Here is a 6,960-nt window from a genome sequence, read left to right as displayed (position 1 = left end):
TTAAAAAGACAAACGGATTTTGCTAATGGATTAGATGCAGACTCTGAGAGGAAAAAAAAGTCAAGAACAGCTTGAAGATTTTTTTGGCAAGAATAACTGTAAACCTGAGGTTGGGATTTACTGAAATGAGGAAGACCGCAGGAAGAGGAGGTGTGAAGAAAAACACTGGGGCTTATTAAGTGTGAGACGTTAAACATACAAATAGAGATGTTGCAAAGAGTTGGATTTACTATGCTGGAGCTCAAAACAGGCTGTCAGAACTAGAAATACGGCATCGGGGAGTCTTTTGTATGTCAGCGGTGTTTAAAGTGATGTCAGAGAAGATCACTGAGAAGGAAAGGAGTTACGGGAGAGTTCAGAGTACTGAGTGTGCAACAGTCAAATGATGACTAAACGCGGAGGCTGTTAGGAAAGTAGACAAGAGATTTTTCACTGACAACCTAATTGAAATGGCTTCAAGAGAGAACTGGTGGAAAGAAACTGGAGACAGCTGGTATAGATCACTCTTTCAAGGGTTTCTGTTGTAAAGCAAAGTGGAGACTTGAGGCAGATCTGGACTTGGGGCAAAGTTGCCGAGCTGCTGTTGCTGCTAAGTTGCTTCCATCGTGCCCGACTCTGTGCCACCCCATAAATGGCAGCCCACCAGGCTCCCCCATCCCTGGGATTCTCCAGGCAAGAGCGAGGGTTAAATTTTGAAGCTGGGCTACTCTACAGTATGTTTGCCTTCTGATAGAATAATAAAGGAGGAGGAAGAAAAGAGGGAAAAAAAGGAAGGAAGGAAGGGAGGAAGAAAAGCAAATAGAGGAAGACGGGGAGAACAAGGCGAGCAAGAGGGGGTGAGAAGGATTGAGGAGGGAAGGAAGGGGGTGCAGGGGAGGAGGAGGAGGGGTAAAAATTAATAGCTTCTTGAGAAAGAAGAGAGAAGTATATATCCAAAATCAGAAATGGAAATGGAGACACTACTGTCAGTCATCATAAATAAAAATGATCATTATCTTTTACTGTGAACAACTGTAAACCAACAAATTAGATAACCTCAATAAAATGGACCAGTTCCTACAAACACACAAATTTTCTGCCTAAACTGATTCAAGAAGAAATAGAAAATCTCAACACTTATATCAAGTAAAGAGATTGAATCAGGAATCAAAAAATCTCCCAACAAAGAAAAACCTAGGACCAGACAGCTTTCTTGGTGAATTCTACCAGACATTTGAAAAAGAACTAACTCCAACTAACTCCAATCTTTTTAAATTCTTGCAAAGAGTAGAAGAGGAGAGAACACCTCCTAACTTGTACTATGAAGACAGCACTACCTTCGTCTTTATCTAGTGTGAAACACAGATAAGAACATCAGAAAAAGAGAAAATTACAGATCAATATCTTTCATGAATATAGATGCAAAGATCCTCAAGAGAATACTAAGAAATTGAATCAAACAGCCTATTACAAGAATTGTATTCCATGACCAAATGAAATTTATTCCATGAATTCAATAGTGGTTCCACAAAAGAAAATTAATCAATGTAATATATCACATTAATAGAATGAAAGAAAAAAAACCCACCTGATCATTTCAACTGACACAGAAATAGCATTTTACAAACTCCAACCCCCTTTCATGATAAGAAGTGAATGGGAGTGAATTAGGAATAGACTAGAACTTCCTCCATATGATAAAGCACATTTATGAAAGACACAAAAGTTTTTTTAAAAAAATAGTTTTGAAGGACTAGAAGCTTTCCTCCTTTAAGGGCATGAACAAAATAAGGATGCCTTCTTTCACCAGCCATTCAATGTTGTAATGGAAGTTGTATCCAGAGGGAAAAAATTAAATAAGTACAAGACATCCATACTGGAAGGAAAAAAGTAAAATTATCTCTATTCACATATGACACAATCCTATATAGAGAAAATTCTAAAGAATCCACAAGAAAGCTAGTAGAGCTAATAAAGGAATGTAGCAAAGCTTCAGGGTATACGACCAATGTGCAAAAAATCAGTTGTGTTTATATATACCAGCAATAATTGTAAAAGAATTAAGAAAGCAATTCCACTTACAATTACATCTAAAACAGTAAAATATTTGGGAATAAATTAACCAAGGAGATAAGAGTAATACACTGAAAATAAGAAAATATTGCTGAAAGAAATAAAAGAGGGTCTAAATAAACAAAAATGCATCCTATGCTCATGGTACAAAATTTAATATTGTTAAAATGTCAGCACTAGAGAAAGTGATCTACAGATGCAATGCAATTCCTGTCAAAATTCCTACAGCCTAATTTCCAGAAATTAAAAAGTCATTCCTTTAATTCATGTGGGAAAAAACCTTAAACAGCAAAAAAAAAAAAAAAATACTGAAGAAGAGCCAAGTTGTAGTACTCACACTTTCCAATTTCAAAATTTGTTACAAAGCTACAGTAATTGCAGCAGCATGATTACAGCATATGGCTTCCCTGGTGGCTCAGAGGTTAAAGCATCTGCCTGCAATGAGGGAGACCTGGGTTCAATCCCTGGGTCAGGAAGATCCCCTGGAAAAGCAAATGGCAACCCACTCTAGTATTCTTGCCTGGAGAATCCCATGGACGGAGGAGCCTGGTGGGCTACAGTCCACCGGTTGCAAAGAGTCGGACACGACTGAGCGACTTTACTTTCACTTTTAGACATAATGGAAAAGAATTGAGAGTTCAGAAATAAACCCATACATCTATGGTCAACTGACTTTTGACAAGAGTGTCAAATATATTCAATGGCAATGAATAGTCTCTTCACAGATGTTGCGGGACATTGGACTTCTGAAAAATAATGGACTTGAGTAGACATTTCTCCAAAGATACAAACAGGAAATAAGTAAGTGAAAAGATTCTAAACATCACTGGTCATTAGGGAAATGTAAGCAGCATCATTTTATAGCTATTAAAATGGTTACAATCACTAAAACAAAAAATAAGTAAGGATGGAGAAAAATTGGAACTCTCATGCATTTCTGATGGAAATGTAAAATGGTACACCTACTATGGAAAATAGTTTGGTGGTTCCTCAAAAAGCTATACATAGAATTACCATATTCTATCTAGGAATTCCATTCCTAAGCATTTACCCAACATAATTAAAAACAGGAAGTCAAACATTCACAATAGCCAAAAGGTAGAAACAACCCAAATGTTCATCAACAGATGAATAGATATAGAAAATGTGGCTTATGTATATAATAAAATATTTTTCAGTCACAAAACAGAAGTTCTGATACATACTATACTACAACATGAATGAATTTGAAAACATCTCACTATTAGCAAGACACAAAAGGCCAGACATTGTGCAATTCCTTTTTTATGAAACATCTAGAATAGATGTCAAATTCATAGAAACAGAAAATAGATTAGAGGTTTCCAGGGGCTGAGATTGGAGAAAAATGAGGAGTTATTGCCTCAAAATTATAGAGTTTCTGTCTAAAGTGATGGAAATTCATGGAAATAGAGAGTGAGGATGGTTGCACTACATTGTGAATATAGTTACTGCCATTGAGTTGAATGGTTAAAATGACAAATTTGTTATATATATATTATATATATATATAATCTTATCTTATATATATATCTTATATATATCTTTTATATATATATCTTATATATCTTATATATATATCTTATATAATTTTTTATATATCTTATATATATATAATATATATAATTATAATATATATATCTTACCACAATTTAAAAAATTAATGATGTAATATGCAAAAAATGAATTCTATACTTTAAATGGATAAATTATATGGTATGTGAATTATATCTCAATAAAGCTGTTTAAAAAAGTAATGATGCAGTACATAGTGAAATTGCTGGAGTCCTGTCCTTGTGTGGGCAAGAAAATATGCGATTTACTACATGAAGGAGCTTGGCTTAAACAGGAATGTGAATAATTCGTCCATAGTAACATGGATGTAAGTCAAAGAATACAGACGCAAATGCAGGCAGTAGGTTTGGTGTCGGGAGCAGGTTTATCAGTCTCAGCTGTTGTAAAAGTATGTCCAGTTGCATCTTCCTTACAGTGTTTCTTTCTTTCTGCCAGGTGGGCCCTTGGTTTTTCTTCCCCTACCCAACATCACTCGATTATGTTTCTTATAGGGGCATACAATGCCTTAACTCATTTTGAATTGCCATAAAACCTAAGGTCATATGTTCTGAAAACATTCTGAATGATTGAGTGAGCAAATTATGAATACAACAGACAACTGGCTCTCAAGAGTTTAGTTGGTTTTCATCCCTCATCCTCAGTTCAGTTCATATTCTCTAATTCTGTGTCATATAGAAACCAAACTATGTTTGGTGAGAAACTTCCTCAGCATCCATTCTAATGTAGCTGTGCGATAATATTCTCCCATTTCTGTTGGAAAACAGTTTTTGTTGTCCCCATATGGCAATCAGGCAGTGTCAGCTGGCGAGTTCACAGCACCAGCGTCCCACTCACGGCCTGGGCTGTGCTGCCTCCCTGTGGGCCCTAGCAGTGGACAAGCAGGAAACAAGAGCAATGCTGATGCAGGGAGACAGATGAAGGAGAGAAAGAGGACAGAGTTGCCCTCTTTACTCAACAAGCTGATCAGAAGCAATTCTACTGACAACACAAACCAGGTGGAAAACCTATAACAAGGTCCAAACTCCTTCCTACACTCAGTCAGTCTTGTGAGGAGTCTATACCATGAGCTTCATCTATCCATCCAAAATGCAAGTGAACATGCTGCCTTTGATATTTGCTGAAGCCCTGCAGAACTTAGTTGCCCTGTCTTAGTCTGGAGCAGCTAAAACAGCTGCCTTTGTGTTAGTCGTGCAGTTGGATACCCCACTGTCTGTGCCTCTCCCAGACTTATAAGCTGGTCTTTCAAATAGGAAAAGTGATTGAGCAGAAGGAAAAATTTTACCCTGAACTCAAGATAGCTTATGCTGTTCAAGGCAATAATTTGGACACCAAGGTCAGAGATCAGGGAGCACCTTATCTTTGGTACCCCTGGGACAATTCTGGACTGGTCCTCCAAGCTCAAGTTCATTGACTCCAAGAAGATGAAGGTTTGATCTGGATGAAGCTGACCTGATGATAGCTACTCACCACCATCATGAGCATCCATAGGATGCTACCCAGCAACTGCCGGATAGATGCTGCTTTCCCCTAAAGCCTTTGAAGACTCTATGGAAATTTGTCCCAGAAGCAAACATCCAACTGAGGTGGGAGGAGGAGACAGTGGACCTCGTGCAGCAGTAGTACATTCTGTGCAGCAATGGAAATGGGAAGTTGCAGGCCTTGTGTAGCCTCTATGGGCCATCACCGTTGCTTAAGCTACCATCTGCTGCCAGTCCCCTAAAACAAGTGGCTGGCTGACAGCAGGGCTCTCCAAAGGCGGCAACCAGGTGACACGTGGTGAAATGATGGTGGAGCAGGGCGCTGCCATAACTGAGTGCCTGAGATGGTAAAGAGAAGGTTCTGGCCACCAACAAGTATGCCCTTATTGTTGTTATACAGATGTATAACCTGAAGTTAAACAGGCATCTGTCATCATCAGTGCTGACCTTTCCCTTTACAAAACAAGAATCTGGACAATGGGACCTACTTGCACTGCGTTAGGCATCCAGGCCTCTTTGACAAGAAAAGCTGGGCAGTGAACATGGTTGATGGCAGGCACAGCATGATCATCCTGAACCAAAGCCATGTAATAAGAGTAGAGACAGACCGGACATGCTGATGTGGAGGAGACAGAAGTCAGCCAACCGAGGAACTCCACCACCATGGTACTTGCTCTCTCCCTGAACATATATCCTGAACATTTGTGTTCATAGTGCTCGGGTTACAGACAGGTGCAATCAAGGGACTAGGGGGACTATAGCCATTCATTTGTGTAAGGTAAGAATAATTGCCAAAGTTTTTGCTTCATCTTTATTTGGAATCTTTGTGTGGAATAGTCAGAGCAAATAATAGTACTATGCACTTCCTCAAAGCTGGCCAAGGCTGTTGGTACCCACAGAGCAACAGAGCAAAGATGAGATGAAACTAAGTTGCAAGAGAAATACAAAACCCCAGTCAAGAGGAGTCCTCTTCAGTTCGTTGATACAGAATGGTTACTTTATCTAGGACCAGGCCTGGAAGAAGACTCTTCTGTGACGAGCATTACTCCAATCGCAGACCTTCCTTGGAGCCATCTCTGGGTTTTAGGACCAGATCTTTCCCCAGGAAGAGAAGGGGAGGACGCCAGCCCCCAGGTGGTTTCCTTGTGACATTACAAATACTGTGGAGACCAACAGACGGCCCCACATTTCCCCAGTGGGCACTTGACTCTGTTGAGTCTTCTTCATCCTTCTGGCCAACTCTGAGCCTTCCCAGGAGTCTTGTAAGAAGAGAAGACATTTTATGCCTCACCATCTAAAGTCCTGTGGACCAACCCTGAAATAACTGTAAACAAAGGCAATAATTAAAGGCGTTTAGACTCAAAGCAAAACAAAATGAAAAAACAATTTCTGTTTTTTCAGCATCTTCTGTTCTTAACTGGAATCTCATCAAGAGTTTCTCACTGCAAAGAGTGGGATGAAAAATCCTGGGGGAAAAATAACACAGCCTTTGTAGAACTGGATATCTAATTGCAGGGAAAACATACATGAGACTGATTTAAAATATTTATAAAGAGTATGATGAACAAATGCTAAATAATGTGACAATTGATGTAAGCTCCTTAGGGCTTCCACATTTTGGGCCTTTAGAGTCAGGTAGGATCAGTCAGAAAAGAATTCTGGGAGCAACAGAATGTTTGAACAGGCTGTTCCAAAGATAAGGAATATAGATTTCAGCAAAGAAAGTAAAAACTTTCTCACTAGGATAAATGACTAAGGCATACAGAGGTATGAGACTGCCAAGTGAGGAAGACGAGCTACAGGGTGTAAGTGGAAAGTATGTAAGTTTTCTTTTAAT

The 6,960-nt window shown here is 39.0% G+C and overlaps 1 pseudogene; it reads left to right on the top strand.

Moving 5' to 3' along the window:
- The first annotated feature begins 3,946 nt into the window (after window positions 1-3,946).
- LOC120876079 lies at window positions 3,947-5,474 on the top strand (annotated as a pseudogene).
- Window positions 5,475-6,960: the final 1,486 nt, after the last annotated feature.

Source organism: Oryx dammah, unplaced genomic scaffold (genome assembly GCF_014754425.2).
Source record: "Oryx dammah isolate SB20612 unplaced genomic scaffold, SCBI_Odam_1.1 HiC_scaffold_17, whole genome shotgun sequence".
Lineage (NCBI taxonomy): Eukaryota > Metazoa > Chordata > Mammalia > Artiodactyla > Bovidae > Oryx > Oryx dammah.
Note: the sequence above shows the minus strand (reverse complement) of the source record. Positions and strands in the feature narration are given on the sequence as shown.